The sequence below is a fragment of the Cottoperca gobio genome, chromosome 18 (genome assembly GCF_900634415.1).
Source record: "Cottoperca gobio chromosome 18, fCotGob3.1, whole genome shotgun sequence".
Classification (NCBI taxonomy): Eukaryota; Metazoa; Chordata; class Actinopteri; order Perciformes; family Bovichtidae; genus Cottoperca; species Cottoperca gobio.
The window spans coordinates 5,245,965-5,266,975 of NC_041372.1; the positions used below are offsets into that span (position 1 = coordinate 5,245,965).

At 44.6% G+C, this 21,011-nt stretch overlaps 1 protein-coding gene across 2 annotated transcripts in view; it reads right to left on the reverse strand.

The window, feature by feature from the left end:
- The window catches only part of LOC115023467 (neuroligin-2-like), a 148,242-nt gene extending 133,762 nt beyond the window's left edge, over positions 1–14,480 (reverse strand). Inside the window, exons 1-2 of one of the 2 annotated variants that reach the window (XM_029454469.1) lie at positions 13,643–14,480; positions 13,399–13,551 (exon numbers count right to left, since the gene is read on the reverse strand). The gene's annotated coding sequence lies outside the window, so the exon portion shown is untranslated. The remainder of the gene's footprint in view (positions 1–13,398; positions 13,552–13,642) is intronic. The other variant, XM_029454470.1, reaches the window with a different exon arrangement.
- Between the last annotated feature and the right edge of the window lie 6,531 nt (positions 14,481–21,011).

Genomic DNA, 21,011 nt, shown 5'->3' on the forward strand with positions numbered 1-21,011 from the left:
CCTGCAGATAAACATGTAGCCTATGGAATGTTTATCTTCACTGCAAGTATGATGTGTGCCATGATGAAGCAAAATGTATGTACTACAAAAGGGTAGATATCCAGCCTGAGGCTATTAAACTGGTGTCAGGACAGTCTTTAAGTGCAAGATAAATGTGTGTGTGACATCGTGTGTGTGCAGATACAATCATATTGTTTTTCTGCCTGGCACTAGTGTTTCTTTCTGCAACACTAATGCACCTATACACGCTTGTAGGCTCACACACACACACACACACACACACACACACACAGGTCTATTCCTGCCCGAGCTGAAACATCTGGGCTCTCGAGTGGCAGGAACGTCTGGGGAGCGATGACGTGTTGCTTTGACTGTCCACGTCCACCTGTGCCCAGAAATAGCTTGAAAAACACAATCTCTCAGCAACACCTGCTTTGGGCCTTACATAACTGTAAGTGGAGACCACACAGAGATGAGCAGGAGGAAGAAGAGGCGAAATGGATCGGGAAGTAAGGAAGAGCCACTGGGAGTGTGTGTGTGTGTGTGTTTGTGTGTGAAGGAAAAGAGAAGCTAGGGCTGCATACAGCTCAGAATCGTTCCCATTTTTCCTTTTCTACCATTAAGATATGAGTTCTGACAAAGTAGTTGTACTTTGTTGGCGTTTCCTTGGTTGTTGGTGCCGTTTAATGTCAATGCATGTTCTGAGCCATTAACTGCTTTGGTTATGGTTTGGTTACGTTCAGGCAACAAACACCACTTGGTTAAAGTCATGGACAAAGCCGGCTGTGGCTGTTGGTAGGAGACGGGAGGCTAACAAGAGCAAGACACAAAATGACCCACATGACTATTACAAAAGAGTTTAGTTGACTAAAAATACGATCAAGTTAAGGAAATTACTTGGGTGAGCTTAAAAGAAAGCAACGTTAAAGGGGAACGGGATGCAAACAGCGATCTCTCAATAATTACATTCTTTGACAACCAACAATCATTTCTGACCTCTGAGAGGTGTTAGGGTGCCGTAATGATGCCATGCTTCTACCTCAGCTCCTGAGGGAAGCAGACAATATTGGGTCACTTGGTCAGGAAAATGCAAACATGGCTCAATTAAAATGTTTGAAGCAGCAACCAATGTTGTCACTGAGTGATACAAGCTCCTTTATACGTAATATCATTCCAGCAGAATATGTCACTTTTTCTATTAGCGGATGTTTCCAGAATCTTTAATCTGTGTGGATTTATATTCTGATTATTACTATTTTATTATAAAGATACAACCACAGGGTGACAGTACTAAAGACAACAAACCTAAATGCAGCACGACAACCAGATTAATGTGGACGTACTATCACACCTCGCCTCACATCAGGTAGAATCCCTGACTTATTTGTTTTGATAGAGCAGGGTACTTAGTTCCACCTTTCAGAAGAAAACTAATATTCTCCGTGAAGACAAAGATAACGAGGCGTAATACCTGTGAACTTGTCAGTGTGCTTCATGAGAGAGATCGGCAAGGCAGCCATTGATGTGCCACAAAGCGACAAATGGATGCAAAACTCAACGGAACCACTTAGAAGCTATTAAGAAGAGACTGTGTGTGTGTGTGTGTGTGTGTGTGTGTGTGTGTGTGTGTGTGTGTGTGTGTGTGTGTGTGTGTGTGTGTGTGTGTGTGTGCACATTTGTGGATGCTCAGGTGTCAGTGCTTATGGTAAGTGTCTGCCACGTGTCACAGTGTGCAATCATGCAAGCGTGTGCCCGTGTGGGAATTTGATACTTAAAGAAAGCATGGTTAATGCTTGAATGAGTTTAATGTGTGCAGACGGCGTTTGAGAATGCTCTGTGTGTCTGCATACATTCACCGTACATTTCTTTTTGCCTGATGCAATTATGTGTATATGTTTGCGCGCACGCGGGCTGTGTGTTTATTCAAACATAACTTATTATGCAAGCTCCCCTGAAAGGCGGCCCAGTGGAATGCTGAGACCGTACAAGCACTTTGGAAATGTTGCGTGTGAGCACAACATTACAACATGCAGGTTTGTGCACAAAGCGGTGTGCAGATGTCATTTTAAGCCATGTAGAATTTGCAGTGTTTGTTTCACATGTACATCCACATGCAAATTACACCCATTCAAATTATAAACTCTATTTGTTTTCCTCTATCTTTGAGTTTATCTCCAGGACGCGTTCATATATTTCTCAATGTAGAGAAGCCGTTTGTATGTGGAGGGTGCTTTGTTTGTCGTCCATAATGTGACGCAAAGAGCCGACAATAGTCCTGCGCCACGGCAGCTACTCTATCACAGACGCGGGCAGCCAAGTGAATGATGACTCCCGCTTTGTGCCAAGGTCTGTACCCATCATGCATCAGTTCGAGATAACATGATAGACTGGATGTTGGTTTCCGATTTGGTGTGTCGCTCTTCAACACAAGGAGCACTGGCAGCGGTACGTAAACTCCTAAACTACAATTTGGGCTGAAATACAAGAAATGTGACTTTTTCAAAGCAAAACAAAAAACACACATAAATACAAGTAAAATCAATATCAAATGTTACTGTAACTAGATGGCTTCAAACGCTTTGAGTGTGGATATTCTCAAACAGAGACTGCAGTGAAACAAGCCCATCTCCCTGGTGCTGACGCTGCGTAAGTACAGCTGGGGGTTTGAGGCTCTTTATACCATGACGGTTAATATAGTCTTATCAAATTGTTGAAATGTACTCTATGAAACCATAAAACTCCAAAATGCAGATGATTTAAATCATTTGCATCTTCAAACTAAGGATGGACATTTCAAGGAAAGCATTCTGGGAATACATCCTACGAAGACAATAGTCGCATTATCTATTAGAATGTTTTATAAATGAATGGCAATTTAATTAAAATTTTAAAAAATAACCACTCATCTCTTCTTCAAACTGATACCGCCGCCTTTAAATACTTGTTGTGTCACATACACTGTAATTAAACTGTGTGAGACTGATAAAACTATATAAGGAGATTCAAATCCCCATCCGTGAGCATGCAGAGCTATGCATTAATGAAAATGTAGAATATTGTATCTCCATAGAAACTGAGATTACACAGGTGATGAAAAGGCTGGATGTAAATAGGATGAAGCTTATTGACAATGCCCTCGTAAATAACAACTGTACATACCGTATAACATTATAATAAAACACAAACATGCTGACTGAAGGTGTGCTACTCTCTGTAGACCGTCACTCCAGGGATGAAGGAGGGATGGTGCTTAATATCCCCAGCCAGCCCCATGTGATAGTGTTATCACTGACCTTGACTTGTAGAATCCTTGGGAATCATTTGTACTCTAATGGGTAAGACCAAAATGTTTAACTTGTTCTTTGCTCAGCTCTGACTCTAAGTCCGTGTCTGTCATGACTGACCTTGACGCCTGGCTTTGACAAGAGTAAATGTAATAGCATTATAACTGTTATAGAGAAAAGACTTGTGAGATAGAGAGGGCACTTGGCAGATCAGATTATTCCCTAAAACATATTTACTCTTATGCTGCAGTGACAGCTATAGCGAAATATGCCCGAGGCAAGTAAACCTCCATGTGTGTGTCCTTACATGTTGAGCGTGACAGGCTGAACCTTGAGAGCCACTGAGGCATACAGATGTCAGCAGTCCAACGAAATGTGGTCAGACAACAAAACAACTTCAGGCTCTAAATCTCGTGTCAAATGTGAAAATATTAACAACCACTGCTGTGCCTCATTCTCATAATTTTCTCAAAAGAACACACACTTTTTGATATTTTGCTCCTGCCACTATGATACAAAATATAGTGTTTTCCCAGTACACATACACAAAGATGGATAAAAAGATAACCCCATGGCAGACCCCATGAGTTGGACCTCTAAAGTCACACATGGCAATAACATCTTCTGCAGAATATTTTCCCCTCGAGCCTTCGGAACAGTAGGACACCACATGAGCAGAAAGGAATCCATTCACCACCCCCTGGGCATGCTCGGCTCGTCTTCGCCCCGCAGACATTCTGTACCTTTGAATCTTCACTGTCTTTGCCTTTTTTTATTTGCAGAACACCACAAGGGGTGGCTCTAGCTCACGTATGTTTTTATTACTATGGTAAGAGCTTTCCTTTCAGAAAGAACAGAAGCACCACTTGCCAAGGTTGCAAGTAACATCTAAAACAAAACATGCAAAACGGTCACGTGGTAACAGTGAAGCCACAAAAACACATATGTATGAGCCTCGCCACTTCTTGTAGCCTCTGTTTGTCCCATACAAATGTAGACTTTAGTCTTTTCACTTGCTAGTGAGGAGCTTCACCAAAATGGCCATAATGTGCCCCCAAGGTTGACACTAAAAGGTGCCATCCCACTCCACACAGGCACTTGTGGACGGGCTTCCTTCCCAATTGGTATCTGCCAAATGTGGAGATGAAGCACCCAATGTAGCTGGAAGCACCACGACCGAGCAGCAAACCCAGCTCACTATGGTGTGGAGTATAAGTAAGTGTATTTCCCCTGTGCCACACAGGCGCTACCCCATGTGAGCTTTATTGTGACAAAGCTCTTGTCGCTACACTCTTAACAGAAAATATTTCTCTTCTATATGCATTCCCGTCTGCAGTTTGCAAAGCATTCTATATTTAACGGACTTCCACAAGCACACCCATAGCTTCTGGCTAAGTTAAAATTTCAATCCCTAGCTGTGGCCCTAGCAGGAGACCTCAGGATATGAATGAATTATACTCCTGAGCCAAGCCTTTAAATCAAACCACATGTTCCTGGTTCGGATCCATTTAGCACCCCTAAACACTCTGTTAGGCAAGGATAAAAACTAGACAGGGTGCAAAGGGTGTGACGCACCATGGGGCAAGGATAAAACATTACGAACATAAAGGAGGGTAAGGGTGAAGGGAATTTAAGTGCAGGGGAAGTGTAGCACTGGCTGCTGAGAACATGTCACTCAGGAGAGTCAGGGAGGAACAGGCAATAAGAAGGAAGGTATGGTAATAAGTAATGAGGGGGCTAGATGGAAGAGAGGAAAAAATGAAAGAGGTTGTGGTAAAGAATGACAAAAAGGGCGGATCTTGTTAAGGGGTTACAAGCAATGTAAACAGGAAACAGTCAGGATTGAAATGGAAGAAAGGAGGCAAGAGGATGTTATGAAGGGGGCTGTTATAAGGGCCTCCTTCCATAAGGATCCTGAGATCCTCCTAATTGGGCAAATCTCTGAGCAGGCACCCAGCACCCTGCTCTGGAGAACAGGTCAGACAGAGAGCAAGAGAGAGACGGAAGGAAGAGGGAAAACATTTACAGACACAAGGGGGGTGCCATGAAAAGGTTGAGCTATGTGAGTCTAATGAATTGAAGGGTTGTACAAGAGCAGCATTGACCTCCAACTCCCTGCTCCCCACTTCCCTTAATTCCTCTTTCCACGCTCTCCAGATTTCGCCACCCGTTATAAATCTATGAGCAGCTGCATCGACAAAAATTTTGAAAAATACATTTGGCTTCAGATAATGACACAACTGAGGCTTAGGGTGGCCCAGGGACCTTGTTTAGAACAGTGTGAGGCCAATGAAAAAATGGCTCTGGGTGAGGGGTGAGAGAGAAGGGGAAGAGTGCTCTATGAGGGCCTCTCCAAAGGACTAATTTATGAGCATCCTGATCAATGGGTTAATTAAGTGGAGAGAGGAGAAAATGGAGAGGGCAGCGCTGGCCTGAATGGCCAGTGGCAGAAAAGAAAGGAGGAGGGATGGAAGGGCAAGTGAATGGAGGTTAGGAGGAGTTTGACAACAGGAGAGGTAAACAGATTTTGGCAGGATGTGAACTCAACTGAGGGAGTCAGATCCCTTGTGTGCTTAACTAAATGGATTGGGACTGTCCAATAATTCTCTGATGGGAATTTCTTCAGGTTAGTGATGATAGTGAGCTATCGGCTCACCTACTTGAATCAATACTACTCCACCTCTTCAGATTTGTCAAAGTCGTGCAAAATAAGATGTCAAGAACGCAATCCATGGGGCAGTCTTTCAGAGACCTTTGGAAAATCAATTCACATATTTACTCGTCAAAAGAATCTCGAAAGGAGGAATAAATGTGTCAAGCACGCACACACACACACACACACATCAACCGGACTTACACAACACACACGCTTGCGGCTTTTCTCTCTTCCAGAATGTACAGCACGTTCTCCAGCGAGAGGGATAGAGCTCATCCTTTGAAACGTGTTTACTCCCCACAAGAGAGAGAGAAAGAGGCAGTGAAAGAAACAGGGCCAGAAAATCCTGCTGACTTGCAGCCTTCTAAATCGCCGCCCCCTTCTCCTATTCCCCTTCTTATTTCCAAGTCTCTGGAGTTTAAAGTCAAATGGAAAGAGATTGTTTCATGTAGGCACCAGGGGAGCTCTGGTTGCTTTCTTCCCAGGTCTTCATCTTTGCAGAAACACCCCCACCTGACCACATTCTGCCATCAATACATGTTAACACATATCCCAGCAAAGCAATCTCACCACTCATTAGCTGTTAGCACTAGCTTGTGATCAAGGTTACACTCCCTTACCCTGGCTAATTAAAGTGACAAGGCCTTATCTTTCTTGCTTTAATGGTGAGCTTTTCCCCTCTATACATTCCACCTGTACAATTCTGCTCCTTTCCCCTTTATAGTCCAGGCGTCTTATACTTGTATGTATAATCTTCTATATTCCTATGGTGATCCCTCTTGCCTCAGAAAATCTTAAATGTGTTAACACAAAATCCCTGTCCCTCTTTCTTACACCTTCAGTAAATTCCAGGCATTCTGAGGGGACATATGAAGGGCACTGCACAGGGAAGAGGAGTCATTTTTACCGAGATACTGTGGCCTGAGGATAGCAGATAAGTGCACTCAATAAAGTTTGGTACGAGTCAGAACACTGATATTTATGTTCCTGGTGCTGTGAGCTGCTACCTGTGCAAGTATAGTCCATGGAAATCTGCTCATGCAGGGTGTTTGTCCCAGGAGTGATCCACACAGATTGGAATTTAGCCCCTGTTTCCTGCCACCATTTGTCAGCAGAAGAATTGCTTCAGCCTTGAGAGACATTGTGAAGAGCCACAGATGAATGATTCAACCATCGCGCATTGTTTTCTATGAAGGATGGAGGATACACATGCCGCATTCTTAAATATTAAGAGAAAACCAAAGAAAGTGCCTTTAGTTGAAACAAATGAAAGGAGAAAGGCGTGCCAAAGGTTTTGAGGCGTTTGCTCTTTAGTGTGTGCACAAAAGCAGAACCTCTCACTGTTGTGTGTGGGTGTGTGTTCATGTACATGTGTGTGTGTGTCCCTGTTCATCCTGGGGGTTAGTGTTTTCTTTGCTGATTGTGACAATAACAGCGACGATCATTGCCTGCTTGGCATCATCGAGCGCCAAAGTGTAACACTGCCATTCTGGTGCTCATTCATCACTGTCGCGCCTCTGCTTTCCACCCTAACCAGCACACACACACACACACACACAACACACATACACATACACACACAAATACCTCCAGAAACTAGGAAGGGCCTGTCAAGGAAGAGACATCCTTATTCACTATGTAGGCTTATTCTTTTCATTAGTGAACGCCATCGCGACAGCTAAAGCCCAGCAGCCTAACAATGCATCAACTGGAGCTAGACGGCAAACAGAAGAACTTGAAATGCTCCATTTGTTTAGAGGTGAAGGGGTCGAGACTCAATTCTCAGAATGAGGTTGAAGAGGTGGCTTGCAACTGTACACGCATGCATGCACCCGACACTTCCAATTCTTAACAATAAATGTCATAGCAGTCGAGGAGGTAGTGACTATGTTGCTGAAAACAGCTCATCCAGAGCTCCTCGAGGCAGAACAGCAGCAGTAACCCCTGGGAGATCGACAGCAGCGACCGGTATCACTGCGTCCTCAAGTGTCTCCATTAGCCGCCAGCTCTGGCCATGTCCAAACCTAAACACTGCAACCAAACGTCACTTGTAAACAGATGGACATCAAATGAATAAGCGCCTAGCTTGTACTGCTGGACAGCCACTGGCTATGCCGCCACGGAGGCTCATTATGTTTTGACTGAGACACCAGCACACACCAGCACAAGAGGGAAAGATGTGTTTTATAACAACCCTCATCATTATACAGTGCAGCCACGGTGATAACACTTCAGCATGTTGGCCAACACAGCCAACTACTGCTGCTTCTTCCTTTGCCAGCATTACCATTCAACCGGTCTTTCTCTAGCTAGTTGTTAGGGCTTCGGCTGACAGCTCATACTAATATGTGTTGTGGTGTGTCAGCCCATACTAATGTGCGTGCAAACAGCAGGGAAAAAGGGAAAATATAGCAGATGTAAGAGTGTAAAATAGAGATGGTGGTGTTGTAATGTTGTGGCATGCCTCTCTCTCTCTCTCTCCCTGTTGTACAGTATACTCCTTCACAGCTTGCTTTACTGAAACACCCTCCTGTTTGTTCTTAAGCTTGCTACCTCCGCTCTTTTCGATTTCTTGTGACATCGGTGAACACTTGACTCTCAGAGCACATTCTCTCCTTCTCTCTCTCTCTGTATGTGTCTGTGGTGGGAGGGCAGAAATAGCACTATTCCTTCCTACCTGCCTGTCTCCAGATCCGTTGACCCGCAGCTTGTTTGCGATGCTGAGGGTTTACTACGGCGTACTCATGAGGATGTGGCTACTCCTGACCTTGAGACGCTGTCAATACCATAACTCACTCAATTTCTCTGCGTCCCCATCAATGGCGAAATGTAACCGGCAGTGTGTGTGTGTGTGCTTGCGAGAAAAAGATGCACTGCAGTGCTGCGCGTTTGTGTGAGAGACAGCACAAGAGTGGTAATGAATAACATGGGGGAACAAAAGGATATTTTGTACACACATTAATCTCCAAAGTTGTTGCAGTGAGACATGTGTATAAAATCCCTGGACTACAAAAAGGATTGAAGAGGGGTATTAAGGACAAAAACAAAGCACACAGGTAGAATTCCCATGGACACACCGGAGAAACACAGGGAAATCTCTCCGTTTGCCAGAGGGATCAGCTGCACTGCTCAGAGCAACATGGATTCCGACTGTCAGTCAATCTGATTGGCCAGAAAGCAGGATGTATTTAATCCTTGCTGTTGCTGACTCCAGTGCTGATGATTCCATCAAATGTGTATCACACTTTCTATTCAGGAGCGTCTCTGCAACACATGAAAGGCATGCAGCATGAAGTCCCATTGTAGCCTTGCACCTCTTATGAATGGCATTATTTTCTCAAAATAATCACTCAACAGTAGTTTTAATCTTTGCAAGTTTTCTGTTGTTACGGGGATTGTAGATCTGTATCCAACCTCCTGCACTGTTCGACTTGAGAGGGGGGCTCGCAGTTTGGAGCTGGCCAATGGCTGTTCTGGGTGGTTTCTCAATGTCTTCGTCTTCCTTTGGCTTTTATCGCTTTGAAGAAAAGAGGAGTAAATGTTCATTGATCTTGGCCGGTGGTCAGCCTGGTTCTAGCTGGAGGTGGGAGGAGTGGCAATGTGAAGGTTGACGCTGCTGTTGACTAGAGAATCGGGAAGCAGGTTTTTACAATCAAACGTATCAGAGTGTTCGACCTTGATCTAACCTCTAAGCCCACAGGGGACACTACAGCGCTGTTCGCCTCAGGTCGACTGACGACATGAGGGTTTGAAGACAAACAGAAGAAGAAATGTTTGGGAGAGAGAGAGAGAGAGAGAGAGAGGGAAAGTTATAAGAGCCAGAAACAAGAAGAAGGGAGAAACAATATAGAAGAAAATACTTCAATATAAAAGAAAAAAAGAAGACGACGACGCGGCAGAGAGAAAGAGAGAGGAAGGATGGAGCTCAGACAAGTAATGGTTCCAACCCCTCGTCTCCATCTTGCACCCCTGAGAGCAAAGATCTCATTCAACAGGCTCAGACAAAAGGAGAGAGATGGGCCACTGTGCAGGGACTGTGGGAGACCAGCACTCTCAGAGAATGGCAACAACACAGACGCACTGACAGGCTGAGTTGGGAAGATGGGGGTACTTTCCTCAGAAAACAATCCTCGACAATATAATATAATATTTTACCTTTACTCTTTCAATAACTCTGGCAGCATTCACCACCACATACGCAAGGACTGCATAATATTACAAAATATGGGCATCCAGCTTTTGCAGATGCATTTTTTGAACGCTGCAAAAACGCGAGTGAATAGGACATGCTAATGCTTAGGTTTGCTTATTTTGAATGGAGTAAAATATTTGGGCATAACGATTTCATGTCAACACCACAGAACACTGTTTACTGGGCTTTATCATAAAGAGAAAGAAATGCAGCCTCCAGCTATTTAGACATTGCAGCAGTCGATATGGTGATGCCGGTTGTTTTTTGATTAATTTTGCAGCCTTAACATACACGCGCAAATGCAGGAGCACACATACAAGTGAAACAGTGAAAACAAAACAAAAGCTTCAGGTTTAAAATCTTTGCGGGGCTTACCCTTTCTAAAAAGATGCTGCCATAGCAACGACACACACTCCTCGCGAAAAAAAAAACAACCAGTCTCCCTTTGAACCAAATGAAGGATTCGGCCACATATGGATGGAGAAGAGAAAGAAATTAATACATGAACGAGGAATAAAGGCATGCGGAGTTTATATATATGGTCTTACCAAAGCATACGGTCTGTGGCGGAGCAGGGAGGTAGTGCAAAAGTTGATGTAACACAATGGGCAAAGAGCAGTCGCCTACACATGACGACAACCACACGGGTGATTACATGAGGAGACGTGGCTCAAGGGAGAAAGAGAAGCATATTCCCATTGTGAACAGCTTGTTGTCAATTACCAAGCCTTGCTCTATAAAAATAGAATCCATTGTTGAGCTATTCCATTTAATCAGCTTTATGTTGTACTAGAGAAGCAGAGAGAACAGGGTTTGGGCGGTGGAGTTCAGTAGTGACACGGATGAGGCCGCATCAACAGGTACGAGTCATAGAATCACACAATTAGGTGCGTGTCTGTCGAACACACGACTCTCAATCAACTTTTCTCAACAAATCCCACGATTGTGCAAATATTACATCACTTATCTGAACACTCGCATTGGAACGTTCACGTTGAAGTAGAAGACGTATTCTCGCTGTTGGGGAAATAAAATGATGCCAGCAGTCTTGAATATACATTTGTGCACCTTCAAAGCAATGACTGACACACATAGTTAACTTCCTCCGCTTTCTTGTAACAGAAGGGAGATATGAACAACAGCGCCTCCCTGAGGACTTGCGTGTGCAGCCAGCCTTGGCTTTACTAATTCATTTCGAGTTTGCTAAACAAACATTTAATTTCACTAGCGTTCATCAGATGAGTCTCCAGTTCTCCAGTCACCATGTCAGCTGCCATAATGCCGAAGATTCTTTTTACACAGATGACATCTCTCACCTAAAATTAGCAGCAACTGCTGTCATCTGCACAGTCAGAAAACATCCTAACGCACTGGGGGGGGGACCTGCTGTCACTGATTTATCTCCATTGAAAAAATAAATAGCAAGAAATACAATTATCAGTAAACAGACAAGGCTTTTAAAAGGGACTTTGAAAGTGTGATTGTGATGGCTATTTCAACCAGCCCTATAGTAACACTAGCCTGCATCTGTTAGGAGTCATCAATCTACCAACAGGCTTCGAACGCTTCAGCTCCATCTGCCTTCAGCTTTGCTGCACCTTGACCAGGATGGATGTTTTCTTAGGGGTCTTGCATGAATTTGCTTGGGACACACACACATTATTGCATGCAGGCCGCTCACACACACTCACACTCACACAGTAGCGTCCACAGGCCTCATTGACAAGGGCACCTGGCCTCTGTTTTTGTAAATCAGCCACTGACCCAAAATGAGTTACACCATATTGCACTGCTGCAGAAATGCCCCCCCCCCCCCCCTTTGCCCAATTCTGTGTGTACATATTTCTCTCTCTCACACACACACACACACACACACACACACACACACACACACACACACACACACACACACACACACACACACACACACACACACACAAATGGCTGTAATCACTCTCCACAATGCATTAGCTGGCCACCTTTATCCCCCCCTTAAATATCTCCATAGGTCTTCAAAGTTTCCAGCCAGCTGCCATCGAGATAAATAACAACTCCTCTGTGACAACATCTATTTAGCACAAGGACAGTCCCACATTTCCCCCCCCTGCCTCCATTAAAATGCTTTCTCCCCAGGAGATATAACTATCTGCTATATAGGGCAGACTAGCTGCTTAAACCAAGGAAGAGAAGCCGAGCCGAGCCGAACTGCCTTCCCCTTCTCATCGCCGCAGATAAGAACAGAGGTCTTCTTGTCCCTGCTGAATTCTATGATCTAGCAGGCCCTGCCGATCCGAATGCCCCACAACACCCGCCACAGCATATAAATGCTCCCCATTCTTCCTGCTGTGTGTGTGCGCATCTATTTGTGTGTGCATGGAGAGGAGAGGAGCATTTAGGGAAATATGTTCTCATGGCCATGGCGTTTCCTGGCGCTTTTGACTATAAAGACCCCATGAAGATATGTTCATATTAAGTTGAAGGATGACTTAACTGTTGAAGGGAGACCTTTGTTAGTGTTAGTAGTCTGTGCATCTGTCAGCAACACAGGCCGGTTTGCATGTAAAATTACCCTTCCACTCAAATGTATCTCCAGATATTCCAGACAATACACAATTAAAGAAGTGCACAATGATCACCATATGTGCAATGACTGATCTGGCATTGATGCAATCTCAGCGAAGCCCTTTGATTAATAAGATAGATATTCTGCACGTTACAAGGACAGAGAAATGAGCTCAGCCTGACTGAATAGCAGCCTCTGTTTCTCTCATTCCATCAGAGGAGTTCTGAGTCCGAGTCCTCATCAATGGTTCAGAGGATACATCTTCACTGTTATGAAGGAGCAGCTCGTCTGCTTGAAGCACGACTCAAGTCACAACAGGTTTGACACCGCCACACAGCAAATACACATCCGTACAACATTCAATAACATGCTGCAAAATCCAACAGATTGGTCAGAAAAACTGTAGTACAAGATGAGATTCATTGCAGACATGTTTTGGACAACTCCAAAAGAAATTCAGTGGCCTGTTGACAACATCTCCATTAATGGTCCAAAAATGAGTTTCAGAAATGACATGTAGGCAATAGAAAGTTAAAGATAACACATTTGTATACTAAAAAATCTATGTTGTTGATTCTGGTCCATGCTAATAAATGCACATTAGGAGAAATAATCAATCCAAACAACATCATTTAGTGGATTTTTCAGTAGGTAAAAATCATCTCCTCAGAAATGAGCAGTGAGCATGTAAACCTCAGCCTACCTGTTAATTTGTGATCCACGGGGGCTGGTGGAGTGCCAGATTCCCACTGATGGGTTTTTTCCTGAGATTTCTCCTTCTCCTCCTTGTCCTCTTCACTAAACCTTTCTCCAGCAGCGGTAAATGTCAAGCGAGCAAAAACAAAAGTGCTCGTTTCTAAAAAAGAAAAGAAAAAAGAATGTATTAAAAAATAAATTTAAAAAAAAAACCCACTACCTTCAAAAGATGCCCCCAGACAGCACTATACCGTTCAATCCAACCGGGCCGGCAGGTGGGACTTCATGACTGGAGACAATGACAGTAAAGACTGAATCCCAAAAACAAAGCTGCTCTACTGCATTACAACCACATACAGCAGGATAGTATGATTCCCCATCCGAGCAGGGCTGGCTCGGATCAGTCCCCGTCTTCTCCAGCACGGCAATATATTAATTAATTTCTCGGCTGACAGTCCGGTTTGCTTCAGGAAGAATGTCTGTTTTTATCGAGGCCTTAATACGACAAAAAAATAACCCACAATAACTCGTGTCTGCGGGCTTTGGGGAGATTTACACAGCCGAGAAGTGTCACCTGTGCCGACCAATGGTTGCTGCTACTCAGTGTTTTTGAGCGTTTTTCTGGGACGTCGTCGATAAATCCTCAATAAATCCCCTCAAGGAGACTTCCGACACCGCCGAGCACCAGTTCAAATCACGGTGCAAGCCTCGGCTTGCTTCAAGCTCGTCTCGGTAACGGCGGGCACAGACTGCGGGGTCTTCCGGTAATCTTGTGTGTGAAGATGCTGCCTCTGCTGCCGCTGCTGCTGCTGTGTGGATGCCGTGACCGCCTCAGCTAACTGGCGCGCGCGCGCACGTGCGCTCGCACGCTCGTTCCCGGCGTAGGCCTATGACGCGCGCCGCAGTGTCCTCCCTAGCAAGCTGGTCGCCTTGGCAACGCTTTCCTCTGACCTCAATATGGTCGCTTTTCAACTAAAAACTGTGTCGCGTTTACCTCCGTTTCTGTAGCGGTGACAGCACGAGCTCAAGTTCACTCAATGGTGAAAATAGGGATTAATCCGTAGAGGGTGTCGTAAGGTTGGTCTCCATCTTTTCCCGCAGAGAGATGTGAAAAATTTGTGCTGAGGAGTTTCATTTTTTCGGCATCCCTCTCCTCCTCTCCTCTGCTCGCATCCAGCCGGGCAGATCTGCATCAGCATGACGTCAGGAGAAGTTAAAGGGATACTAGCCCATTTGTTTTCATCTCCTCCCCTCATTCATCCCTCCATCCTGCATCTTTCCTTTTCCACTATCCCTTCACAATTCCCCCAACAACCTTAAGCATCCCTCCATTGATCCTTACATCAGACGCTCCCCTCCGTCTCTCCATCCATCATAGTTTACCCTTTCAACACACAGCAATTACAAACAAGTAATTCTCTATTCTGCCTGGCTAATCCCTATAGGAGGCTAAACATGTTAATCACCAAGGGATACATATCACAGCAGTATTTTGAGTGCCAAATGGTGTATTAAATGAGTTTTATAGTGATATCACAGGAGATAAAAAATGATACACAATAAGATTAGGACATACACTCATTAATCAGCACTAGGTCCGTTTTGGAACAGATTTTTTGGGGGTGGGTTGCTTATTTCACCACCTTGTACATTTATTAATTTTATGTTTTACTATAAGGGATAATAACCCTCTAACATCCAGCATGGCTGAGTCCCTGATCTCATCAATGCAGATGGTAATGGCTGTGTGGAGGCAACACCTGCTCCTCTGGATGCAGCACAGCCACATGTTTGTTATTGGGTCGTAACACAACCTAACATCTGCCTCAGTCACTCTCCCACTGCAGAACCATGTATCCATAGTTTGTGGGCTGGTTTCCTGCCAGAAATTGCCAGCTCATAGGATAGAAATTCTTCTGAAAACAACTTTTGATTATGCTCCATCTTTGCTTGTTTTCGCTACTATCTGCAGTCACTTAAGCAGAAGTATAATGAGTGCCACCCCCGGTCATATTCAAATGACTCCCATGTGCTCTCCGGCAGCATCCAGATCTCATTGTAGAGAAGATTTACTGCTTAACATCCATGCGCCGGCGTTCATTCAGCTCCTTGTATAAACCCCAGGCAGGGAAACGGGCTGCTTCTCCACTCATGTGGGGAGCTAGCCTGTCGTCAATCAGCCAAAACATCATGTCAGCTCGTTGTGCTTTTTACCTTCGGACACATCCAGCTACCTGAGGGACACAGATGAACCAGAGAGAGAAAGGAAGAGAGACATCGCTTTGGGGCTACCATCTCGGCTATTAAGACAAATGTGGTGGATGTACATTCCCCCAGTGATATCCCATCAGGCCATGGTGAGGAGGTAGCGGGCCTGTGTGTGTGTGTGTGTGTCTTCATGTATAGGGTGACGTTGATGTCCTACACTTCATAGACCCGAGCCAAGCATCAGAGGTAATGGCCCTCCAGGGACACCTGACAGCTGAACCCACACAAAGATGTGCACACATGTACACGTACACACACACGTACACACACACACACACACACACACACACACACACACACACACACACACACACACACAATCCTGTTTCACACAACTCACAACTCCTGGCTGTTTGGCTCTGATGGACTGCATTGATACATTGGTAGCAAACACATGTGTCATGACGCACACGGTCCTTTCTGCCCTCCCTTAACACAGAAGAAGCACACACTCCCTCCCTCCCTCCACACAGAGTACCAGTCGTGATATATACTGTGTTAGAGGTCAGTTTGCCACTGTGGCTGTGGAGCCCCAGGGGGAGCTGCAGGTCTGTGGAGAATCCCACCGCGGTGTGTATGTATGATCCTATGCCTCAATAACACCATTATAGTGGGCTGTGCATGATTAGCGCAGTTCTACGCACAAGTGACCAGTCAAATGGCCCTTTGATGTGGCCCCTGCAGACACGAGCCTCGGGCTCTCTTTCCCTATCTCTCGCCTTTCAAACTGCTCGGAATTTAAACAGTTGGGAGAGAACAAGGTTAATTAAGACTTGCATATGCACACACACACACACACACACACACATACACACACACACACACACACACACACACACACACACACACACACACATACACACACACACACAGGGTGTGTTTACAATAATATGTCATTGCGATCTCATAAAGCCTATTTTCTCTCCGCCTAATTTGCTTTTCCCGCTGACCTGACCTATTGAGCATGCCCACAAATCCCTTCTGTGTGCACACTGCTAGAGCCCACACCATCACGAAGATTGAAACAGAATATTAAAGAGAAACAATTATTTGATTGTTTATGACTCATTATAAGCACTCACCTGAGCACATGTGCACATTATACGCGTCGTTATTATTCCTCGATGGGAGAGAAGGCCTGCAAAGATGTCATTCCAAATAGCCGAGAACAAACTCCAGCTAGCGGATGCCAGGAGCTTTTAATTCACAAAGCTGTTTTGGGGAACAGAGACTGGGCTTTAGAACAGTCGGATGCTAGCGTGCCAGGAGAGGCAGAGGAACTGCATGGCTCAAATGCACTTTCAATGAAATGTGCTCATTCCCCTCCTGTTTCCTGCAGCAGCTATTATCCTCTAAAAGCTTCACACTCGGGACACTGGAAGTTCAAAATCTCACCCTGCTCCGTCGTCCACATTCTCACCATTACACCTTTAAACTTCTTACACATGACACCCTGTCTGAATTCCTTACACTGATTTACCCTTCTTCACTTCTAACTTCATCTCCGGTAATCTCTCTTGACTTCCTTGTGGCTTCACATTCATTCTCTCTTCTCTTTCTCTCTTTTCTCTTTCTAGCTTCCTGCCCGCCACGAGGCATCTGCCCTCCGGGTCGGTAACCGCTTCTCTTTCAACCTTACTTTCTCCTCCTCTCCCGCTCTTTACTGTACCTCCTGGCATCCTCTTTTGTTTCTCACATACTCGCTTATCGCCGTAAGGCAGGGTTTATCTTCGAGGCTTATGTCATTACTTTATTGGAACGGAGTTTGTTGTGGGGTGAAGCAGCCTCTGAGAATGTGTTTTATGAGTCAGACATGAGACGGAACGATAGTTTCGGCATTATGTAGTTCAATGGAGTGTTAATGGCACTTAGCAGTAAACATGGCGGTCCGTTGTCAGTCACCCCGAGGTGTGACCCTTGCCATAATATAATGATAAATGAGCATTCAGAACGAACTCTCAGTTTAATAGCGAAACAAGAGAATGATGCATTACTGCCCTCGAGATTATCACATATCTCACTTGGTCTCATCACGGGGAAGTTCGTCATCTGTCTGTCTGAAAGTGTTGATGATATCATTGGCCCGATCCCAGTGTCCACACTCACAGACTCACGGACTCGGAAGTCCGAGAGGGCTTAGGGCTGTCCCACTGTCAAACAGTGTAGTGCTCGAGGGCTCTCTCGCAGACATTGTGACCATTTTATGCACACTTTCGGTAAGTCTGCATTTTTGCAGACTTTGCCTGAAGGAGAAACCCACAGTTCATAGCTTTGTGACGTTAAATACGGGGTTACCGGGGGGGCTTTCTGTTTCTGGATTTGATCAAGGGTCATCATTTCTAGTTGCTATCAAAGGCTAGGCATCAAGATCAAATCAAATCAAAATCAAATCAAATGTATTTGTATAGCCCAATATCACAAATTATACATTTGTCTCAGTGTGCTTTACAGACTGTACAGGTTACAACATCCTCTGTCCTTAGACCCTCGCATCGCACAAGGAAAAACTTCCTAAAAGAAGATGTCATAAAGAGTTGGTCTCAATATTGTTGATGAGCAGACATACAAGCCCCTTCAGTCTACACGGCAGGACAAGCGTGTTCACATGTATTCACTCTAAAGCTGCTTGAAACCACACTCTCACTCCCCCTTTACCTCGTCCACCTCCAGCTCATCTCCCAGCAAATCTCTCCCAGTAGACTCTGAGTGGTTTCCGCTCCCTCTTCCACCTCATCCCTCATTTTACTTCCACTCCCATGTTGCAGTAAGCCTGCTCTTTCACCTCCTTCATCTCCTCCCTCTTCTTCACTCTCACCTCAGCAAGGATGTTGGATTCCTGGCGATGTTCTTACCATGATCTCGACCGGTCTTTCATTTCCCATACTAGCTGAGAACTCCTCTACCTTGCATGGTTACCGCTCTCCTCCCTCCCTCCCTCCCTTTTCTATATCTCTGCTCCTCAGTAAGCCTCTAGCCTCTGGGGGTCGGGCATCATATCCTTCTTCTCTGATCTGTAGCAGCAGGGAGCTTGCCAGATTAATGCTAAAGTAGTTAGCTTGCATTGGTTCCCATCGTATGCCGCCCCCCTGTCTTTCTGTCCATATAACTTATCATCCCCCAACCACACACAAATACACGTACACACCACATTAGCTAGAGTGGCATCTGCTTTTAATTGTATCCATTTGAGCGCTGTCGTAGTCCCCATGCACATGAATCGGCCAGTGCTAATTGCTGCACCACATGTCCTATGGCTGCCGGATGCCACAGTAAGGTATAAAGAAAGAGACCTGCACAGTGTGACTTTGCATTTTTCATAACTTCCTCTGCCCTAGAAACTTTTGGGTTTACGGCCTTGTGATCATGTTTGCATGTGTCGTCATTATTAACATTAATAAGTTCTGATGCCATGTCCTCTACTGTACTTGGGCCTGTGTTTGTGTGGTGTGTGTGTGTGTGTGTGTGTGTGTGTGTGTGTGTGTGTGTGTGTGTGTGTGTGGGACCCTGCTGAGAGAGGAGCTCAGGGCTGGATGCATTATTCATGGTAAGAAGAGAGTAAACTCACATAAAAGAGAAATTGTGCTTTTAAGCATGGAGGAGGCTTCCACTTCTTATAGTGGTGACGGGCCACAGCAAATGCTAAACTCACACACAGATCTTGCAATTTTTTTGTACTTTATAATTCATTTTAATTCCGCTTTTGTCTTATTTTTGTAGTTTTGCCATCATTTTATATGGTTATGATAATATTGTAATCAACAAAGTAAGAGTTGAGATCTGAGAAGTACAGTAGATCAAATCTTAAGCAGGAAGTAACACTGCGGATAGAACTCGGGACGTGCTGTCAGGGGAGGCAGGGGAGTCATCATGAAAAGTAAAAAAACAAATAACAATAAAACAAATATAAATGTAGCCTATCCACTGCTCTGTGCTATAACTGCATTTTCTGTATGATTCCAATCATTTTGATCATATTTTATAGTGAATATCGCTGAATTTGCGTATCCTCTGTTAGATACAGGAGAGATGCGAGTTGAGGCAGCGACGAGCCTCCCCTCCCCTCGGATTGCGCAATCCCTCGCAAACTAGGTTGAGCGCATGCATTTGGCGCGTGCCTGATGCTATCTCTCTGTATGTCGCCAATATAATGTTTACAGACACTTTTATTATGCGTCCTGACTTTCTACAGCCCAGTTAATGTATGTAATGTATGTGTGTAACATATTTAGTCTTGCTGATGGGACATCAACCACAGTGTAAAGACACCAGGTGAGGCAGACAGTACTCTGCCGCACTGAAGAGGGCGCACGTGAGCCCAACACATGTTCCTCTCTGAGCCGCTATAAATGTAACCTTCTTTTTTGGCCAAATATGTCCCTTACTGTGTGTGTATAAAGAATGCTGATATGAGATATGAAAAATAACCAGTAGTCAATGTTCATGCTGCCAAGAAAATGGTGAATAAGATACTCAGTTGGGTTCATATATTTGTAAATCTGACTCTGAGTCAGTGCCTCCCCAGCCATGAACCTCATGCACGTCACTGATATAACTACACAAATAGAACTACAAAAATAAAACTGAGTTGGAATCATCGGTAAAGTTTCCCCACCAGTCTCACACACATTTGTCCAGCATACTTTCTGTGTGTTTCTGTGTTCACATGCAAATTATGAATAATAAGCAGAACGAGACATCATTTTCCAGGTTATTAGGCAGACTAATCCTGGCCTGACTGTAATTGTTTTTGATAAATCTGATGTATCCACTCCTCGCATTAACTTTTTGTTTTCCGCTGCAGCTTGCTGCCTTGTGAGCAAAGCGTTTGGATATAGAGCGCCGAGCGGAGTTAAATCCACATGATGAAAGCGGAGTGAAAGTGGCTCCTCTGGGAAGAGTATCCAAATGACAGACATCTCGACGACTCCATCACAAGCAACATCATTGTTCCACGTGGGTGACGTTCAGCTTAAAGCAACAATTTGCTGGAGATGTGTAGAACACTTGAACTTTTCAGCATATTAGATTAGGTGATTAGATGGAAACCTCAATAGCCCCCATGGGGGAAACTGGGCGTGTTGCAGCAGCAGAGAGGAGAATCAAGATCAGAGTTAAAGAAATACAAAGTACTGAAGATAATACGACCTGCAATTTGTACAACAGAGCATAATGGCTGACAGATTACTTTGTGGATTTTCAATACAGGGTTGGAGCAGCAGTAGCTTGTTCATTAAAATGGGTTTAAGTGTAAGGGAATAAAAGGATGGAGGGATTGCAGGAGGGGCACACCTGACTGGAGTGAAACATGTATAGTGGGAAAGGCTGCACAGATCAATATTCTTAAAGCAAGGA